This window comes from Capsicum annuum, chromosome 5 (genome assembly GCF_002878395.1).
Source record: "Capsicum annuum cultivar UCD-10X-F1 chromosome 5, UCD10Xv1.1, whole genome shotgun sequence".
NCBI lineage: Eukaryota > Viridiplantae > Streptophyta > Magnoliopsida > Solanales > Solanaceae > Capsicum > Capsicum annuum.
In genome coordinates this window covers 54,890,348-54,913,175 of record NC_061115.1, presented here as the reverse complement: position 1 = coordinate 54,913,175, position 22,828 = coordinate 54,890,348, and the positions used below count along the sequence as shown (strand labels likewise).

Below are 22,828 nucleotides of genomic sequence, written 5' to 3'. Positions count from 1 at the left end.
TCAAAGTCATAATAGGGCCCCGGAAGGTACTCTGGGGACCCATCTGACTGGTTCCTCAAGTGATCTTCATCCTCCTCACCACCTAACCTTATTGGTCTATATTTTTATTCTTTGGGGTACTCTTCCATTCCTTCTATCGGCTCTCCTTCCTGTTCCTCTATCGGATCCACTTCTGGATCTTCCTCCGGGTTCTCTTCAGGGTGTTCTTCCATTTTCTCTTCAGATTCATCGTCTAATACATGCATGAGATGATCCACTGATCTCGGGATCACCTACTCATACATGGTGATTATCACAAGCCTAAGGTGCAGCAGCTGGTCTCGGGTCTGATCTGCTCTATGAGTGTCTGCAAACCCATGGAGTGACTCATAACTCGATCGGGCCAAAATTCATCCCGACATGTACCATGTGTAGTACTTAGGGATGCATTATGGATTGTCGCTCATGCCCAAACTGAATATTTATCCCCATCCATTAATCAAATTGTCAAGCCTTTAAATGGAAATTCTTCCCTCATAGTCTCCTTTTGCTAATGCCATGATCGACCACAGGGGCACATTCTGAATCGTGCCAAACTGTCATAGAACTCTCAATGGAGCATATGGCTAGATCCCCTCCAACCCAATCAATTTAAAGAAGTAAAAGTAATGTCTCCTTAGCATTACTCGACCACTGACCCATGGTATCCTCCACTAGATGAGGTTATCAGTGAGGTGGGTTAAGAAGGCACACCATTGCTCCACATTGTATGATCGTGACTTGGACTAGTCCTCTGTACATGAATATTACCATAGAAAGTAAGTGAATGCTGATACGGTTCTCTCTCATTGGGAACACCATAATACCAAGGAAAGCCACCATGAAAACAATGGCTCTGTGTGTAACGCCCCAAAATCTCATCCTGAGGCATCACACAGTGCTCAGGGCTACGAGTAACCCCAAGCTAACCCTTTGAGCCTGCTACTAAGTCTGGAGATTACTTCAGGATAAACTATTCAAGCAATCATACTTTAGTATATCAAATCTAAACTTAAATAAATTGAAAACACTGTCTGAATAACAATTACTGAAAATTTTAGAAATCCAACAAATAGTCCAACAAGCCTCTACAACTAAAAGAACTAGAGAGTCGTTGGGACAGACCCCCAATTGAATTGGACTAATCTGAAATCAATAACTCAAATACTACGAAAGCTGGAAATCTGCAAGAATAGGTCCTCGGACCATGAGGACTCACCACTGTAAGAGTGTAGATAGAAATGCTCGAAAATCACTCTAGCTACTGTGACTGAGCACTTAAACCTACATTATGAGACAATGTAGCACATAGACATATATGTGGATCAGTACTTTGAGGATGTACTGAGTATATGGGGGTGATATGCATAAGTAAAACATCATCTCATCATCATGGTTTATAAAAATAATACATGTTAAGTGAAAATGACTCACATAGGCAAGAATATCTGAAAGACTGAAATCTGAAGTAATAAAAGCAATTCATAGTTACTAATTCTCATGAGCCATATCATTTAGTTCTAGAAACCATACTTGCATTCTTTATTTAAAACACACTTTCTAAGTGTAAGAAGGACTCACTCTTGAATCTGAAATCTGAAAGCTAAAATCTGAAACTACTATCTTTCTTTAGAACATAATCTAAGAAAAACTTGTGAGCCTTTACACTTAGTTTTCTAAAAGCTTTTCTGTAAGACTCTTCTCTTTAGGAAAACACTTTAAAACTATACTGTAAGGGGAGTTCTCTTAACCGAAATAAACCATGCGAGCTACATGGAGTCCAACGACTTATCTTCCTAAGAAAGAAACCTAACGTTGAGAAGAGGTGTCATACTCTTGCCAGGGAGTATAATCTTAACTCAAGTGATCACAAATCTGCTTCTATGGGCACTTAAATTCTCAATCTTATAGTGGCACATAGTTCTGGGGTATGAGACCTTGGAATCATACCTATCTCGGTGTTAAATACTACTCCCTTTAATTTTCTACACTCATCTCATGGAAATCCACATTAAAACTTACATAAGGGTTTACTATGAAATCAGTTATGCATTTATCATAATTAAATGTGTAAAGTGGATTCCAAAACTCATTCGGAGGATCGAAAGATAAAATCAAATACTATTTATATAATTGAATATCAATATATCAAACTCATGTAAATGCATGGCAAAACATCATGCTTTGAAAGAATCTTAAAATTCATCAATAATATCAAGATAATAACTTCAAATCACAATCTCATGCTCAATTCAATGGAAAAGTTGTAAATAGTATATCAAATCATGCTCATGGTATTCAAAATCATGAAAGAGCATTCTTTAACTCAAAATAAACATAGGATTTCATAATTCAATTCTATCATACTCAAAATCATCAATAAGATACTTTGGGTGTAAACCCTATCTTAAAATCATAAGAAATTTGTTGAAAAACATAATTTTGGGCATAAGGACGAAAGGATTGTCCTTATTTAAACCCCACATACCTTGGATGATGAATTAGATGAGCAAGTTTGCTTTTAAGACACTATTTGTGTGCTTGAAGGAGGATTATTGAATCTCTTGACATGAAAACCTTGAATCTTAAACCAATTTAGAAAAACAATGGTGGAATCTTGGAATTCTTCGAGTTGAATTTTGAAGCTTAGGGTTTTTAATTTGAGAGAAATTGATCAAAATAAGCCTAATATGGTTAGAATAGGCTTTGATCTTGTGTTTGGGCAGAATAAGAGTGGGAGAAATTGACTTAATTACCCCTTTGGACGCGGATCTTTAATGACTAAAATAAAAATACGCCCAGCGATGCGCAGGCTGACGCGCTGCATCAATGATACCAATGCGATCTCAACGCACCACATCGAGTTCAAGTTGGCTCTCTAGAATTTGCATCTGATGCTGGGAAAAAGGTTGGTCAATGCGATGGACGATGCGACATGTTGAATTCGCGTCGACTCACTATTTTCAATATCCAAACAAGCTTCTAACGAGGTCTAAAAAATCCAAAACTAGCCCGAGAACACCCATTGACCTCCCTAATCATGATGAAACTCAAAAATTGGCATTTTAAGGTCTTTATGGTTGAAAATAAAACCATTGAAATCTCAAGGACAAAAATGTGACTAAGTGCTCATACTTAGCTGGAATTTTCTAAGTCTGGGACTTCTTTTGGCATACAATATAAGACTAAAACGACTAGGATTTGCGGGGTCTTATAATATCTCACCCTTGGAAATATTTGTGCTTGAATATTGCTAGTTAGACTAAGAATACTGAGGAATCTGAAGATATATAATAGTATGCATAATTGAAATGAATTTCGAAACTGAATCTAAATCATTATGAAATTCTGAGTTAATATGTGAGTGTAAGAATTTATTATAAGGACGAATATCTGGCTGAATTTGTGGCTAGAAAGGAACGGAATTAGGGAAGAGTGTTACCTTCAGCTACATCTGAATTTTCGAAGAAGAGGTGAGGGTACATGGCTCGCATATCTGCTTCTGCTTCCCAAGTGGCACCCTCAACAAACTGGTTCCGCCAAAGGACTTTGATCAAGGGAACTTCTTTGTTCCTTAGCCTACGGATCTGGTGATCTAAAATCTCAACTGGAACCTCTTCATAAGAAAGGTTGTTATGAATTTTTAAGTTGTCCAAGGGAACTACAACGGTGGATTCACCGATGCACTTTTTAAGCATAGAGACATGGAATACAGGATGAACGGCTAACAGGTCTGCGGGCAGCTCAAGCTCATAAGCTACTTTCCTAATAGGACTCAAAATTCTAAATGGGAAAACATACCGAGGACTAAGTTTCCCCTTCTTTCCAAATCTCTTCAGCCCTTTCATGGGTGAAATCTTCAAATATATTAAATCACCAACCTCAAACTCAAGGTCCCTCCTTCTCACATCCACATATGATTTCTGATGACTCTGGGCTACTTTCAATCTTACTCTAATCAACTTAACTTTCTCCATAGCTTCAAACACTGCATCATATCCAAGCAAGGCAACCTCACCCACTTTAAACCAACCTATAGATGATCTACATCTTCTTTCCATAAAAGGATTCAAACGGGGCCATTTGAATGCTAGAATGATAATTGTTGTTATAAGTAAACTCAATCAATGGAAAATGCTTATCCTAGCTACCCTTGAAATCAAGAGCACATGTCCTCAACAAATATTCTAAAGTTTGGATGGTCCTATCTGCCTGACCATCTATATATGGATGAAAAGTGAAATTGAGATGAACTTGGGTACCATCACCCTTATGAAAAGCTTTCCAAAACTGTGAAGTAAACTGAGTACCCCTATCTGAGATGATAGACAAGGGAACTATATGCAATCTGACTAACTCTCGGATATACAACTTAGCGTAATACTCTGCTATGTATGATGTGTGGACTGGTAAGAAATGGACTGACTTAGTTAACCTATCAACAACAACCTAAATCGAATCATGATGTCGATGCGAATAGGGTAAACCAGTCGCAAAATCTATATTCACCTCTTCCCACTTCCACATAGGAATACTAAACTCTTGCAAAATACCACCAGGTCTTTGGTGCTCTACCTCAACCTATTGACAAGTTGCACACTTGTCCACGAATTCTACTATATGTCTCTTTATACCACTCCACTAATAGATTTCCCACAAGTCTCAGCACATCTTGGTAGCACTAGGGTGAATAGAATATCACGCGTTGTGTGCCTCAACCATAACTCATTGTCTCAAATCATTTACATATGGTACACACAACCTAATTTGGTATCTCAGCACACCATCTCCCCCTTAAGAGAAAATCTCTACCTTTTGGTCTTTAACAGACTCCTTCAACTGAACTAAGATGGGATCCTGGTTCTACTTCTCCTTTATCTCAGAAATGAGAGAATATTCTGCACTATTCTGCACCCAAACGCTGCCCTCAGTTGAATCAACCAATCTAACACCTAACCTATCCAAATGATGAACTTCTCTAGCTAACTCTTTCTTATCATTCTCTACATGAGCAACACTGCCCATGGATAATCTACTAAGGGTGTCTGTCACTAAATTGGCCTTACCCAGATGATACAACACACTCATTTCATAATCTTTCAGCAGTTCTAACCACCTTTTATGATGAAGATTCAACTCTCTCTGGGTAAACACATACTGAAGGCTTTTGTGATCCATGAATACATCAACATGAACATCATACAAATATTGTCTCCAGATTTTCAAGCAATCACCACAGCAGTTAATTCCAGATCATGAGTTAGGTAGTTTTTTTCATGAGGCTTTAACTATCTAGAGGCATAGGATATGACCTTACCTCTCTATATCAACACGAAACCCAAGCCAACTCTAGAGGCATTATAATACACAACAAAATCATCCATACCATCTGGTAATGCTAAGAGTGGGGTTAAAGTAAGTCGAGTCTTCAACTCTTAAAAACTCTTCTCGCAGGAATTTGATCACTGAAACTTAACTTTCTTTTAGATCAATCTAGACATAGGATACGCGATATACGAGAAACCATCAACAAAATAGCGGTAATAACCCTCTAGACCCAAGAAATACCTAATGTCTAATGGAGAAATAGGTCTAGGACAATTTCTTATAGTTTCTGTCTTTTGGGGATCAATCCTAATACCATCGGTAGAAATAATATGACCAAGAAAGGCTACTGTCCTTAGCCAAAATTCACACTTTCTAAATTTGGTGAATAATTGATGATCCCTAAGAGTCTGTTGCACAATCTGCAGATGGTCTGCATGATCATCTCACTACGAAAGTACACAAGGATATCATCTATGAATACAATGGTAAACATATATAGGTACTATCTGAACACTCGATTTATGAGGTCCATGAAGGCTGCTGGAGCATGGTTAACCCGAAGGACATGACTAGAAACTTAAAATGACCGTAACGGGTCCTGAAGGTTGCCTTCAGAATATCACATTTCCTTACTTTAAGTTGATGATAGCTAGACCTAAGGTCTATCTTTGAGAAATAACTTGCACCTTGTATTGATCAAACAATTCATCTATTCTAGGAAGGGGATATATATACTTGATTATGACCTTATTTAGCTGACGATAGTCAATGCATATTCACAAAGAACCATCTTTCTTTCACATAAATAGGACAGGAGCGCCCCATGGAGAAATACTGGGCCTTATGAAGCCTTTATCTGAAAGATCTTTGAGTTTCTTTTTCAACTCCTTAAGCTCTGCGGGTGCCATACGATATGGGGGGATGGAAATAGGATGAGTATAATAAGTTAGAAGATTAATCTCGAATTTTATTTCCCTATCGGGAAGTACCCATGTAGATCTTCGGGAAAGACATCCAGAAATTCATTAACTATACTGACTGACTAAACTACGGGAGTCTCAAACTTAGTGTCCTTGACTCAAACTAGACGGTAGATACACCCTTTTGATATTAACTTTCTGGCTCTAAAATAAGATACGAAATGACTCTTGGGAGATATTAAATTACCTGACCACTCAAAGACTGGCTCATCTAAAAACTGGAACTTCACCACTAGAGTGCGATAATCTATGGTTACATAACAGGAATAGAGCCAATCTATACCAAGATTAAGGTCAAAATCAACAATGTCCAACTTTATCAAGTCTGCCAACATGACTTTATGAAGAACGATGATAAGACACTTTTTATAAATCTATTTGGTAACAACTGACTCACCTATTAAAGTGGAAACCAAAAAGGGCTTAGGGATCTTTTCAGAACTTATCTCATAATTCACAGCAACTAACGAGGTCACATAAAAGAAACTCGACCCAGGGTCTAATAACACATAAACATCAAAATAAAAGACACAAAGAATACTAGTAACAACATCAGGTGAATCTCCTGCTCCCGATGGGATGGTAAAGCATAAAATCAATTTCGGTGCTGACCGTCACCAGTACTGGATGACACATCCTAGGGAGGAGTTGGGTGACCTAGAGGAGCCAGTGCACTATTAGCCTGAGTCTGGGGACGATTACCTTTTTTCCCTGCTTAGTATATATCTTTAATTATATGAACCATCTTGCTATAACCAAAATAACCCTTCTATCCAGCCAAGCACTCGCCGAGATGGTCCCTACCACACTTAGCACAAAAAGGGTAACGAGGTCTTCCGCTCATACTATTCTGAGTCTTGGACATGGAGACTTACCCCACTGTTCCTGTCTATTCCTGGGTGAAGGATTACTAGCAGAAGAAGGTGTGGGCATAGATGACCGATTTTGATACTGCAAACGATTTCCTCCTTCAAACTTGTTCTGGCCATATCAAACTGCCCTGTTCTATCCCTCTTACTTAATATCTCTCTCTCTCTCTTTTATCTTCTCAGCCTCAATCTGCAGATCATGCATCATCAATCTAGAAAGATCCATGTCTCTATTGAGCATAGCAGTCCTACACTCCTTAACCACCAACCCAAACACACCAGTCACAAACTTACTCATGCTTGACCTAGGGTCAGCCATCTGCGCAGGGGCATACTTAGATAACTAGTTGAACTTGAGGCAATACTCTTTCACTATTATAGAAACCTGCCTAAGGTTCATGAACTCTTCTATCTTAGATTCCCTCATCTCAAGTGGGAAGAACTTGTCTAGGAACGCATCCTAAAACACATGCCATGTCATGGGAGTTGCATCCTCCCCTCTACCCTTCTTCCACATCACTGCCTAATCATGAGCAACATCCTTCAGCCTATAGGATGTTAATTCTACACTTTCTTATTTCGAAATATGCATAATTTGGGTGATCTTCTTCACCTCATCTAGATAAAGTTGTGGGTCCTTACCTGCCTTCAACCCAAAGAATTTTGGCAGACTTATTCTCATAAAATCTCTAATTCTGGCTGTGGCTAAGTCCCCATCTTACTGATTTAGGGCTATTGCCTAGCGGTTACCCTGAATATTTACTATCATAGCTTAGGCTAGCGCCTAAAAAGCAGCTTGAAACTCTGCATGTGACAAATCCTCATTTAAAAGATCAACAGGCTGGGGTGGTTGATTGTCATTTCTATGGGCATTAGCTCTACGAAAAGGCATATATTGTCATAAAAGAGAATGAATTAATAGCAGATAGAGATAGCTATAAGCACAATGAATTATGAAAGAAAGAGAGAATTTTTCCTAAAATGCTCCATAGCCTCTTGCTCATAGATGTGGTGCACTTCACACCAATGATCAAGACTCTATGTAACATGAATTATCTGACTTCCTAAGACTCCTCAAACCTTAGGCTCTGATACTAGGTTTGTAACGCCCCAAAGTCTCATCCTGAGGCATCACACGGTGCTCAGGGCTACGAGTAACCCCAAGCTAAACCTTTGAGCTTTCTACTAAGTCTGGGGCTTACTTTAGGATAAACTATTTAAGCAATCGTACTTTAGTATATCAAATCTGAACTAAAATAAATTAAAAACACTATCTAAATAACAATTACTGAAAAATCCGAAAATCCAACTAATAGTTTGACAAGCCTCTACTACTAAAAGAACTAAAGAGTCATTGGGACAGACCCCCAACTGACTCGGACTAATCTGAAATCAATAACTCAAATACTATGAAAGTTGGAATCTACAGGATTAGGTCCTCGAACCATGAGGACTCACCACTATAAGAGTATAGATAGAAATGCTTAAAAATCACTCTCGCTGCTGCGACTGAGCACCTAAAACCTGCATTACGAGATAATGTAGTACATAGACATATATGTGGATCAGTACTTTGAGGATGTACTGAGTATATAGGGGTGATATGCATTAGTAAAACATCATCTCGTCATCATGGTTTATAAAAATAATGCATGCTAAATGAAAACGACTCAAATAGGCAAGAATATCTAAAGACTCAAATTTGAAGTAATAAAAGCAATTCATACTTAATAATTCTCGTGAACCATATCATTTAGTTCTAGAAACTATACTTGTATTCTTTCTTTAAAACACACTGTCTAAGTGTAAGAAGGACTCACTCTTGAATCTGAAATCTGAAAGCTAAAATCTGAAACTACTATCTTTCTTTAGAAAATAATATGAGTAAAACTTGTGAGCCTTTACACTTAGTTTTCTAAAAACTTTTTTGTAAGACTCTTCTCTTTATTAAAACACTTTAAAACTATACTGCAAGGGAGGTTCTCTTAACCAACATAAACCATGCGAGTTACATGGACCCCAACGTCTTTTCCTTTCAAGAAAGAAACCTCACGTTAGGGAGAGGTATCATACTCTTTTCAGGGAGTATAACCTTAACTCAAGTGATCACAACTCTGCCTCTATGGGCACTTAAATTCTCAATCCTATGGTGGCACATAGTTCTGGGGTATGAGACCTTGGAATCATACCCAACTCGATGCTAAATACTACTCTCTTTAATTTGATACGCTCATCTCATAGAAATCCACATTAAAACTCGCATAAGGGTTTACTATGAAGCCAGTTATGCATTGATCAGAATTAAATGTGTAAAGTGGATTCCAAAACTCATTCAGAGGAGCAAAAGATCAAATCAAATACTATTTATATAATTGAATATCAATTTATCAAACTCATGTAAATGCATGGCAAAATATCATTCTTTGTAAGGTTCTTAAAACTCATCAATAGTACCAAGATAATAACTTCAAATCATAATCTCATGCTTAATACAATGGAAAAGTTGTAAACAATATCTCAAATCATGCTCATGGTATTCAAAACCGTAAAAGAGCATTCTTTAACTTAAAATAAACATGGAATTTCATAATTCAAGCATATCATACTCAAAATCATCAATAAGATACTTTGGGTGTAAACCCTATCTTAAAATCATAAGAAATTTGTTGAAAAACATAATTTTGGGCACAAGGACGAAAGATTGTCCTTATTCAAACCCCACATACCTTGGATGATGTACTAGATGAACAAGTTTGCTTTTAAGACTCTATTTATGTTCTTGAAGAAGTATTCTTGAAGCTCTTAACTTGAAAACCTTGAATCTTAAACCAATTTAGAAAAACAATGGTGGAATCTTGGAATTCATGGAGTTGAGTTTTGAAGCTTAGGGTTTTTAATTTGAGAAAATTGATGAAAATAAGCCTAATGTGGTTAGAATAGTCCTTGATATTATGTTTGGGCGGAATAAGAGTGGGGAAAATTGACTTAATTACCCCTTTGTATACAGATCTTTAATGGATGAAATAAAAATATGCCCAGTGATGCGCAGGCCGATGCATCACATCGACGGTACTGATGTGATCTTGACGCTCTGTATCGAGTTCATGTTGGTTCACTAAAATTTGCATCTAATGCTGGGAAAAAGATTGGTCAACACGATAGACGATGCGACGCGATGAATTCGCGTTGACTCACTATTGTCAATATCCAAACAAGCTTCTAACAAGGTCTGAAAAATCCAAAACTCACCTGAGACTACCCATTGACCTCCCTGATCATGCTTCAACTCAAAAATTGGCATTTTAAGGTCTTAAGGGTCAAAAATAAAACCATTGAAATCTCAAGGCCAAAAATGTGACTAAGTGCTCATACTTGGTTGGAATTTTCTAAGTCTGGGACTTCTTTTGGCATACAATATAAGACTGAAACAACTAGGATTTGCGAGGTCTTACACTGTGTCTCTCCCAGTCGATCTTGGAAAAGAATAATTTGCCCTAAGATCGGTCATAGCTCTCTCTTCGACCGAACCTCTCAAATAGATAACTTGGGCTTACCCATCCTGACTCGACCATTCTCAAGCCTGAGCCTACTCTCAATTTTATTACGCGAAGAAAAATGCTCTCTGAAGTAGTGTTGGGGCCAAAGGTACCCGCCCCGTCAATGGCAAGTTATCCATCTGACTAATTTTCTCCAAGGTAGGTGTAATCCTAAAATCTATAAACCTGAAAGTGACTGTAGTTGGGTCCCAGAATTTGACCAGCAATCGGATGAGCAGCTCGTCCGTACTTAGCTCCATTAGATCAGAAAAGGACCCCAAATGTGCCAGTATTTCCTCTCCATGTGCTAATCGAATATTCCCCCACCAATGTCTTAGGACTCGTGGAACGTCGGTCAGCATGCGAATGTTAGCTAGGTTCTCGTTAATTTTTATCTATGCAAAGAAAAGGCAGGGTAAGTTTAATGTCTTGAATCTATTACGATCTTAAAATCTGAATCAATTAATCATTTTCACACATATAGCGTCGTTGGGTTCATGAAGAACCCATTGACACGAATGGTGGTTCGTTAACTGCAGAAATGATGCCTTGGACCGTTCCGCCTAAGGTATATGCAATATGACCTATTACTAGAATAGTATTTTTCCTTCAATGTTTAAGAATGGGACTAAATAACTGTGAGACGGTACACTAACCTAATTGCACCGACTCTAAAACTAAGGAATCCAAAGAAGGTTCAGAGGAGTGCAGTACACTCCCCACCTATTCAGTGTGTGAATTGTGTACGACCAAGACTCGATAAGAACAGTGCAAGTGATAAAGTAGTAACAAATAGTGTTCTCCAAACAATTAAGGAACGCAAGTTTGGATTTGACTTTCATCCTTTCACAGAAAGCATGATATAGAGATATGTAAAGCAAATAACATAAATAAAGCACAAAAAATTCTAAACTAAGTAAGTTAAGGTTAAAACCTAATTTCATTAAGTTCCCAGCAGAGTCGCCATTCTATCGTGCCCTATTTCGAATCGATCGAAACAGTACACAACATATGACTGGCATTGTTTCTCGTGACTCTTGGGTTTTGAAAATTACTTTTAGAGTTGCCACCTAACTTTTTAGGAAAATTAGAAAAAACCATTTTATGTAGAAAATTTTGTTTTGGTCTTTCAAAAAGATTTTGAGTAAGGGTTTTGATTACCCGAGGGGAAGGTTTTAGGCACCCCTCAAAGCCTATCCGAAAATAGTCCTTCAACTCAGTTTAGGAAAATGTTGGGAAAAAAATATGTTTTCTTTGATCTACAAAAGGAAAATGTTCAAGATGTATTAAAAAATTAAAATAAAAACAATAAAGACCAACCTTGTATCAAAGAATGTATGATGTATAGCATAATCAAATAAAATATGTACGTATATTTGGGTATAGTATAAGAGGAAAATGTGAAGAGAAATAGATGTAATATGTAGAAAGCAGTATATATGTAAAATATGTTTTTACATTTCATTAGCACTTGTGGGTATTGTATGTATAACGATGACAAAATAACACATATAATGCATAAAAGAAAATAAACAAATAAGTGAGATGTATATTGTACCTAAGATAATTTACGAGTGTATGCACACGTATAAATAGTAATATTATAGATATATGTGTTTTGAGTAGTGGGCGTATAAAATATGTACAGTATGTGCATATATGCAAAATAAGTGCATATAAAAGTTAATCTATGCGCATGGTGATGTGTTTCCAAAATAATATATATGGCATACTTAAGTCTTTGCAAAAATAATATTTCAAATGAGGTTAAACTTTTGTAAAAAAATTAATTTAAAATGGAAATGGATCGATTTTAGCAATGCTTTATAGTTTACTTATTATTTAAGCCTGATGTTTAAACGATTTCTTTGTGGATAAGAGAAATAATTACCTTTCCATCATTTTACTCTTTAATGTTTTTTAATATAGGAGCAGTCGGTAGCGAAATGTGATATTTAAATAAATAAGCACTACTTCCAGGTCCTACGAATAACTGAAAATAATGTTACCCACTTTGTTTATTAAAAATCCGAGATAAGAAACAACGATATACGTTAATGATGGATTGAAGATTCTTTTAACAAAGTTGCTTAGTCTATGCCAAATCACACAAAGCATTTTAGCAAGTAACAATGAAATAATAATAACATGATGTAAAGGACAATGAAAATTACAGCGTTGGGTTCCTTGAAACTCAAAACTCCTAATACTTGACTGACTGTGTGCGGTCCTCTTATAGTTGCTGACCCAAAACTCTTCTGGATCACGAATGAGTTTGAAAAATAAGAACTCCATCTCTTCGATTGTTTTATGAAATAAAAGAAAGGAGGAAAGGATTAGAAATCAATTCATTAATTACGAATAATACAATAGAGAGAAAAACAAAGTCATATCAACAGAGCCATACTTTTAATAATCAAAATTAGAAGTTTAAAACTCATTAGCAAAAAGAAAGTCACGAATAATGTATATCTACTAGTTTAAAGAGATCGTACAACACCACATTCGAGTCTTTAATGAATTAAGAGCGAACAACAAATCATAATTAAAAACTCACAAATACACAAGTTATAAATATTTTCACATAATCGATCAAACGTGGTAATCAGCGAAACCCCTTTTGATTTATGATCTCTCTTAAATTATTACTACAAACCTTGAGTCAATGAAGACAAATTTAGGCAATTTAAAAGAGATACATGAAACAAAACCAGATTTGAAACAGAAAAAGAAATGACAATAAATCTTATCTCTAATCTTTTCTTTAACTCCCTGGAACCTCATATGGTTTTAAACTAAGTTTTGGTTCAAATAAAAGATGGAGAAATAGACATGCGTAGTCATTTTAGGCATTAAAAATAGCTACAGTCAACCATGGTTAGAAATTAGACTTGATCAATTTCTTTATTTCGTTCAAATGATGACGTGAAGCAACACAAATCTACATTTTTTAGGTTAACCTTTTACATCCTATATTATTTTGACAATTATTTGAAGGCATGACCACACATCACATATTTACACAAAAACAAATGTGTATAATAGTTATATAAGACGAGATAAGTAAAGACAAAGCAAGACGAGGACGCGAGGTAGTTAACACATAATCTTGATACTAAGATGACTCAGATATACGAAAGTCAGGCCAAGCCAAAGAAGGGAGATGAAGATTAAACAAGAAAATAAATTTTACATATTTTCACATATTTTGATCATGAAACTGCCACAAGTATAACAAACGAGACATTGATGGTGCATGACAAGATGATTTCAAGTACTCTTCTTAGAATGAAAACAACAAAAGAACACAAAGAGCGCTTGCTGGAAAATAGAATATCGCCAAAGGACACATGTGTTTCATGTTTCCTAGGCTTATATTTTGATAGCAAATAAACAGGAAATTGGTCATACATATTGAACCAATATAATCTTCAAATGAAATCACTTCTACGAACTTGACTACAATAGCCGATTTGAAGCTAAAATAGATCGTATTTACTTGCTATTTTGTATATTCAACCATGAGATAGATTCATAAAATTAGAAATTTTACTGTACAGGCAACAAAACAATAAGAACAAAGATTAACATTAGGACGTAATTACACACTAAAGACAAAGAGAAGTATATAGAAAATCAAATTTGTACATATTTGATAACAACAATTGAAAGCAGAGTCATAGTCCCTAACTGAATCGATGGATGGCGAATATCAACATACAAACAGATTTGAACCAAAATCACATGCTCACACGTTAAAAAACAACTGAAACTGAAAAAACGTTTCGACAGTGAGGTTCCGACAGCAAAAACTCGAACTCCTAAACTTAGAATTCGAACAAAAATCAAAAAGAAGTCATCGATTTTAAGACTTGTTTTACTCAACTAGTTTCAGATTTGTTGACATACCTTTCCACCGACCTTTTACTTTTTTTTTCTCACAGATATTTGCTCTTTTTTCTTACTTTGTTTCTTTTCTCTCTGAGTTTCTCACAAATTTTTTGTCTGCCCCCTTACAGATGACGAGGACCTATATTTATAGGGGAATCTGGACTTTCTCGATTTAAGCAAAACATGATAAGAAAACTTGGTTTAAAATTGATTTAAAAATCTGAAACAAATCTCTTGCTTTTCCAGGCCATTAATGACAATTTTGACTCATTTTTCTGTTGTTATATGGATTAGGGGATTATTTTTTTCATTCTTAAAGGATTCGTGGGTTGGAGGGTCGATTTTGGTGGGATTCATGTGCAGGTGGTGGCAGGTGGCCAGCTATAATGGTTAAGGAGGTTCCATTTTTGGCAAAGTGGAGAAGGGCCGGGGATGAGAAGGGTGAAGGGGGCGGCTATCGTTGTTGTTTTGAGAAAAGGAGATTGGGACTACACGATGATTGCTCACTGTAAAATCTATGCGTGTATTAATTTTTCCAAGGGAAAGACGCGTAAGATGTACTAGTTCTTTGAAAAATTGACTAAAATCTAGACCATCCGATTGTTTGATCAGGCAATTTAAATTTAATCTTAAGATAAAAATAATTAAATATATAGGATATATATAAAATAGAACAAATGAAAATTGTGGACCTTTGAATTAAAAATAAATCAACGAATTGGATCAATTTGAGCTAGTCGAATGAATTTGGATCAGTTCTGATCCATCTGATCTTTGATCGGACAATCCTAAGAGATTTTCCTTAATAATAATAATAGCAAGAAATATGTATATACGGATAAATATATGAAAATTCGATTTTAAAATGACTATTTTTTTATCCGATCGATATTTGATCGGATGGTTCAAATTTAGTTTAAAGAGAAGAGGAAGAAAGAAAAAATAAATAGATAAATAAATAGATAATTAAATAAATGAAAATAAATTATAAACACCTACGCATATAAAAATATAACTGAAAATTTTGGGATTCATCAGATTAAAATAAATTAACGAATTAGGTTAAATTATATCTGTTGAGGTGGAATGGCAAAGCGGACATAGGAATTGTACTGAGTTTTGGGCTAATTTTTGTGCTCTTGGTTGAAATTTATAAAATAAGAGTTGGGTTTGGATGAAATAAAAATTGAAGTTGGATTGTTGTCGGTCCAAATACTCTTTTTCTATTGAAATTAATTTTATCGATGTTTCTTGCTATCCTAAAATTATTTTAGCACGTACATACATAAATTATAGACATAATTTGTATGTCCGATTTACTGATTTCATAACTTAATATTTATAATTTTGACAAAATACGTATATATATAAATATGTATATATAATTTTTATCTATCTTCTTCGGAGGTAGCGGTATGGACTGCGTACATCTTACCCTCCCCAGACCCCTCTTTGTGGGAATACACTGGGTTTGTTGTTGTTGTTGTTGTTGTAATTTTTATATATAAGAATTAAATCAGAAATATATGTACATTATATTAATATAATGACGACATTATACATATATGTATACATATATGAGAATTTAGTACATACGTACATAAATTATAGACATAATTTGTCTACGTGTCCGATTTACTGATTTCATAACTTAATATTTATCAGTTTGACAAAATACATACATAAATATATATAAGATGTATATATAATTTTTATATATAAGAACTAAATCAAAAACATATGTACATTATATTAATATAATGACGATAATATATATATATATATATATATAGTCCCAAAGTATCGACTGAAAAATACAATTACAAAAAAAATGAGAATGCAACTACCAAAAAAATATTTTTTTTATTTCAATGTTAAAATATTTAATTATTTTAGAATATTTTATATTATGATAAAAAAAAATTATAAAAATTTGTAGAGATAGAGATAAAAATATAAATTTTATTTCTTATTTTATTATTTTTTAAAAAATATTATTTAGGGCCAAGAAGCATCAAAAAAATAATTAGAGAAAAAAAAAGAGCCAAAATTGGGTGTCAATATTTATTATATACTTTAGCTGCTCTATAAAAAAGGGTCACGACCTTTTCATTGTGAAACTTTTTTCGAATATTATCTCCAAAATTCCTCATGCAACAATCAAAGTGAGCCGAAGTGTAGAAAATTGAACCCATCGTTGGGATACTTAGATGCCTATATGAAATAAAATACAACTTTTCGATATCTTCGGCACATTTGTTAAAAAAATATTCATACGAGGCATCACATTCCTTGTTCACTACACAAAAAGCAACAGGAAAGATGTGACTCTCTGCATTCTGTGCCACCGTCACTAGCAAAACTCCATTATACTTGCTCCTCAAGAAGGTCCCGTCGATGGCTATGACTTTTCTCAAATATTGAAAACCAAGAATCCAAGCACCATAGGATACAAAAAAGTACTTGAACCTTCCGTTTTCATCAACATGCAACGCCATCTTACTTCTGAGATTTGTGGACTCAAGCATGTAATGGTAGGCATCGAGGACTGTATACCCGTGGTCGTATGTCCCCATAACCAAGTCCTTGGTAATCCCCATGGTTGTATATATCTTTCAATAACTAACCATAACACTCAATTTTATAAGGAGTTGATTGGTCATATCACTTGTTGAAGGGCCTTTACCATTGCAGAATCTATTCTGGAAATATTGACTGAGGACCTCTACCGTGGGTGAGGATTTTGGACCGTAATGTGCTCTGAACCACATGTGTGATATTTTTCATAAACATTAATGACGAATCTGTCAAAACTTAAGTATTTTATAGCCCTCAACCACCACTTGCAGTTCGGATTAACACATCTGAAGGAAAAGACTTTGCTCGAATTAATCACCTTCTTTAGTCTGAAATCTTTTTTCAAGCAAGCAATAAACAAAAAAGTAGATAGTTCTTTATTATACTTGAATGACATTCCCTTGTAAAAGCCAGTCTCGTCATCTTGACTATTTCCCGACTGTGTTGATTGAGAAGAACTTTCCACTGTATTGCTTGCAACAACGGGCGTAGGTATTGGATCATCATCTGGAATATTCATGTCTAAATCATCCAGCTTATCATCAAAGACGTCTTCTTATTGTTCTTCTTCTGGTTCTCATTCTCTCTTGGTTTTTCAACTACGTATATCCTTAACACCGGCCTAGCTAAATCCCTAAGATAAGCACACAACCAAACCTGATCGGTTATCTTGAAAGGTAGTACCCTCTGATTTTTAAAGGAGTTGTGCATGTAGCTGATAACGAGTTCTTCCAGTTGACAATTTAGTACACAATAGTTGATGATTAAATTCACAAAATCATCATATGAAACATCACTTTGGACTGTCATAGCTATCGTCTCTAGCATTTCACCCCTTTTTCAATGCCATACATATTAATTGCTCTTTTCAATCCATTCACCATGATAATCCACCCTTATTGTTATTGATCTCTCCATTAGTGGTACCTAAAGACATTTATTAAAAAAAGTTAATAATGACATCATAATAAAATTATAGTGATTTTATAGTGTCGTAACATAAGCCTTAATAGATGAGTAATCTGTTGCAATAGGTGAATAATACATTGCAACAGGTGGGTTCTATGTTGCAACAGATGACTCACCCATTGGTAATTCATGTTACGGTACTATAGAACCTGAATCTGGTTCTAACAGATGAGTCATTTGTTGGAACAGGTGACTTATATATTGCAATAGATTATCTATCTGTTGCAACAGATAAAGCGTCTGTTGGGATAACGGTACTAAAGAACCTTTGAAGTTGATTCTAACAGATGAGTGACATGTTGTAATAAATAACTAACTTGTTGCAACATACAACTGTCTATTGGAATCGAGTTCAGGTTCTATTACAATAGGTGACTAATCTAGCTTAATAGATGACTTCTCTGTTACAATAGATAACTCATCTATTGCAGCAGATGATCAATCTATTCGATTCATGTTATGATGCTATAGAATCATAAATATGAATCAACATCTGAAAGTCTTGCATTGCAAAATATGACTCATCTGTCGCAACAGATGAGTGATCTGTTGAAACAGATGGCTCTTATGTTGGATTCGTCTTTGGGTTCTATCCATTGTTGAAAAAACAACACAGCAACAGTGTACCCAGATGACAAATTCAACTAAAAAAACACATTTTTATTTACCAAAGTCACCTATAAAGTAATGCCGAAGTGATGTACCAAATAAAATTTGACCTAAAAAATTAGTCAAGTAGCAGCAGTAATGGTAGCAACAATAAGAATAATCAATAAGAAGAAGATGATGATGATAATGAAGAAGAAGATGATGATAATGAAGCAGAAGATGATGAATAAAGAAATAACAACAATGAACAACAAAAATCAAAAAGAGAGAGAACAATGATGAATGAGAAGAGAGAGAAACGAGGATTTTTTTTCCTTCGTTTCCTGTTATGTTAGGTCAATATTTAGATCAAAGTGTAAATTAAAAAAATTGTGGGCTATTCTCAAATTTTCTGAACTTTCTTAATCACTAATAAGGTAATGGTCACTTACACTCAATTATTAAAACTTGAGTCACCTACACCTCATTTTCAATCTCTTTTGTCACTTTTAGCTAAATTGTCCATGTTACTTTTTCTTCTCATGCCTTTTGATATTCCAAGTATGAAAGTACTTCCATATAAATCTGCACATACATTCTCTGTTTGCTTTTTACTTGCCACTAGTTTTCTAATTAGATTTTTACTTTTACTTGTCATTTTTGACATATCAAGAAAAGATAACTCTTTTTCCTAATTTGCCCTTAGCATTAATTGCTTTTTCTATAAATTAATTTCAATACACAATGTAAACATAATTTAATAAGGATACTTTGGTACAATAGTTATGTTATTAATTATTTTTCTTAATAAATAAGTCAAGTCAAAATATATTTTTCTTAATAAATGTGTCAAGTCAAAATGTGACAAGTAAAAAATGAATGAAAAAAATATTTGGATCAGTTGTTTCTAATACACTTTCAAGAATTTTACATTTTTCATGAACTATTGAGTTGTAATTGTTTTTAATGAGAATTATTTTTTGTTTATAGATTTATGCTTGTTACTCTCACAAGCAAATCTCAAGGTAAATAAATATTTCTTCATTTGTGTGTGTTATAGTTTAAAGTTGGTAAGGATACACTCATAAAATTTTAAATACATATTTCTTTCACCACACTAAACCTTCAAAATTTCAATATAGCCATTTTCTTAATCTTGAGAATAATTCTCTCAATTAATTTGATTGATGTAACGGGGTTTTTATGCAGTTGTTGTGCCCTCTTCATTTTTGGGCAAAAACTTTCTTATCAATTACATTTTTCTTCCCTTAGTGCTTAATGATCTTCATTTCTTTTATGATCCTCTTAGTTATTTATTCATTGATAAAATCATCAACAATGTGGTGCAGTGAATAGGGATGAAAATGGTATAATATATATCCGATATCATATCAAAATTGAAATATTTTATACCGCGATATGGATATTATAGTATTTGATATGATATTTCGTAGTAATTTAAAATTATTTTAATATTTGATATGATATTTAATATTTATACAATAAATATAAAAATACAGTATAGCACACCGATGTTTTTTCAGAATATATAAATCCATATATATTATATTTAAGATAATTAAATAAATTTATATGTCAGTCATTATCCAATTATAGGATAAAAGTAAGTTTTTACTAAGAAGTAAACTTTTGGGGAAGCTCAGCAGTCTTCTATCAATAGAAGTCTTTTTATTTTTGTTCCAACTTCCGATTCAACTGTGGAGAATAGAGAGAGACATATCACAGTCATTAAACTTCTCAAGCACAATTTTTATAGTCTTTATTCACTAATCTGTGTTTCTTTAGTTTTTTGTTACATAAGATAAAACTTGAATTTTCAAGACCAAATCAGATGTTACCCAATACTTAGATCAATTGTTGTCTGCTAAAGTGTTGATTCCGACATATATTGCTTTAGGTAAATCCTCTTTTCCTTTCTATTTTTTTTCAATTCTCCTCTTTTCTTTTATTGATGTTGAAATACTTGTTTTTGTGTAATTGATTTACAAAGATAGTTGTTAGTCTAATATAATTGAGACATTTTCTAAAAATTTAAAGTTATAATTTTTTCTTATATGAACATATGTAAGTTGAAGTCATATAAAGTATGGTTACCGAATTATCATACGTGCAAACTATCAAAATCCAATTTAAAATATCAAACCACACCAAACCAATTTGGTATGATAATAGTATTGTTCTTTTAGATACTAAAAATCAAAATTATCATATCAAAATTTAAAATACTGTACTATACCATGCCCTCCCCTAGCAGTGGATGAAGTTACTCATACTTAATCAGAGGTCTCTTGTTTGAGCGAAAAATCCTTGGTAGGGAGTACTTCCTCTGAGTGAATTCTATGTGGTGTGAATTTAAATCAGTCGGACTCTGATGCCAATATCGATGTAAAGATTTTAAGAAGTTATAAAACTCGATTATCATTCATGGAGGAGTTCTTCCTCAATATATACAAAATGTTATACAAATTGTAGTTGAACACTAACTCTCTAAGAGATAAACTATATAATTCTAATCAAATGTAAAGAGATAAACTACATAATTCTAATCAAGTATAGAGAGATAAACTATACAATTCTAATCAAATGTAAAGGGATAAACTATAAAGTTCTAATCAAATATAAATACATAAACATGATTGTTATAGTGTCCTAATATGCCCCTGCAAGCTGAGGTATGGCTGCGCAACTGCAAGCTTGGAACACAGGAGATGAAACTGACGGGAAGGAAGGCTCTTGGTGAAGATGTTTGCTTGTTGATCCAACGAACTGGTGTAGCGAACGTCCAGGTCCTTTGAGGCCACTTTCTCTCGAATAAATGAAAATCCAATTCAATATGTTTAATTCGCGCATGAAAAATAGGATTGGCAATAAGTTAGGTAGTGGGTAGATCATCACACCATAGTGTGAGAGCTTGGGAAAGATAGGCACGCAACTCTTGAAGAAGATTTACAGCAGCTACGGCCATATATTCAGCCTCGGTACTAGATCATTGAACCACTCGCTACTTCTTTGAGCTCCATGATACTAAATTGGGTCGAATAAATAGACAATAACATTGGTAGATCTCTGGTCATCTAGGCAACCAGCCTAGTTCGTATATGTAAAGGCCTGAAGTTGTAAGGAGCTATCGAAACGCAAGTGCAAGCCGAGGTTTATGGTTGTCTTTAAATAACGCTACAAGTGTTTCATAGCAGTGAAATGAGACTCCATAGGTATATGCATGAACTGATATCATTTGTTGACAGTAAATGACACATCCAGATGCGTGATAGTTATATATTGAAGAGCTCCTATCAAGCTGCGATATAATGATGGATCCAAAAATAGTGAACTCCCATATTGAGACAATTGAAGTTCTGTGACCTAGGTGTACAAATTGGTTTTGCACCATCCATATTGGCACGATCGATAAGTGCTCTAATGTACTATAATTGAGTAAGAGTCAATCCCGTGGGCTAATAATGGACCTCAGCACTAAGAAAGTAGTGTATCTTACTAAGATCTTTTACAATAAAGACATTAGACATTTGAAGAACAAGGCTTTCAATGAACTCATTAGAGCTTCCAATAACAATAAGATCATCTACATGCATCAACGTAATAGTAATATAGCCTTCACAATTGCATATAAATAGAGATGTATCAGATTTGAAAGTTACAAAATTGAGTTCAAGCAAATTTAAACTAAGCTTCTCAAACCATGCTAGAGGTTCCTATTTAAGGCCATAAAGGGCTTTGTGAAGCTTGCACACACATGGTTGGGATATTTTGGATCAGTAAATCCAGAGGGTTGAGATATGTATACTCTTCATGTAATTGCCATTGAAGAAATGCATTTTTGACATCGAGCTACCGTAAAGACCACCATTTTGATAGAGCTAGAGACAAAACCATTTTGATAGTTGTAGGCTTCACTACAGTACTGAATGTTTCATGATAGTCCACTCTAGACTCTTGGCTAAATCCCTTTGTCATTAAACGGGCCTTGTAACGCTCAATGGAGCCACTAGGATTGACTTTTAACTTAAAAATTCATTTGAATCCCATAATA

The 22,828-nt window shown here is 34.6% G+C and overlaps 1 long non-coding RNA gene across 1 annotated transcript; it reads right to left on the bottom strand.

Annotated features, from left to right (window-relative positions):
• Positions 1-12,766: 12,766 nt before the first annotated feature.
• Positions 12,767-15,185, bottom strand: LOC107870664. Its single transcript, XR_001674246.2, has 2 exons — positions 14,641-15,185; positions 12,767-13,028 (listed from the first exon to the last, which is right to left on the bottom strand). It is a non-coding gene; the product is annotated as an uncharacterized LOC107870664 (long non-coding RNA).
• Positions 15,186-22,828: the final 7,643 nt, after the last annotated feature.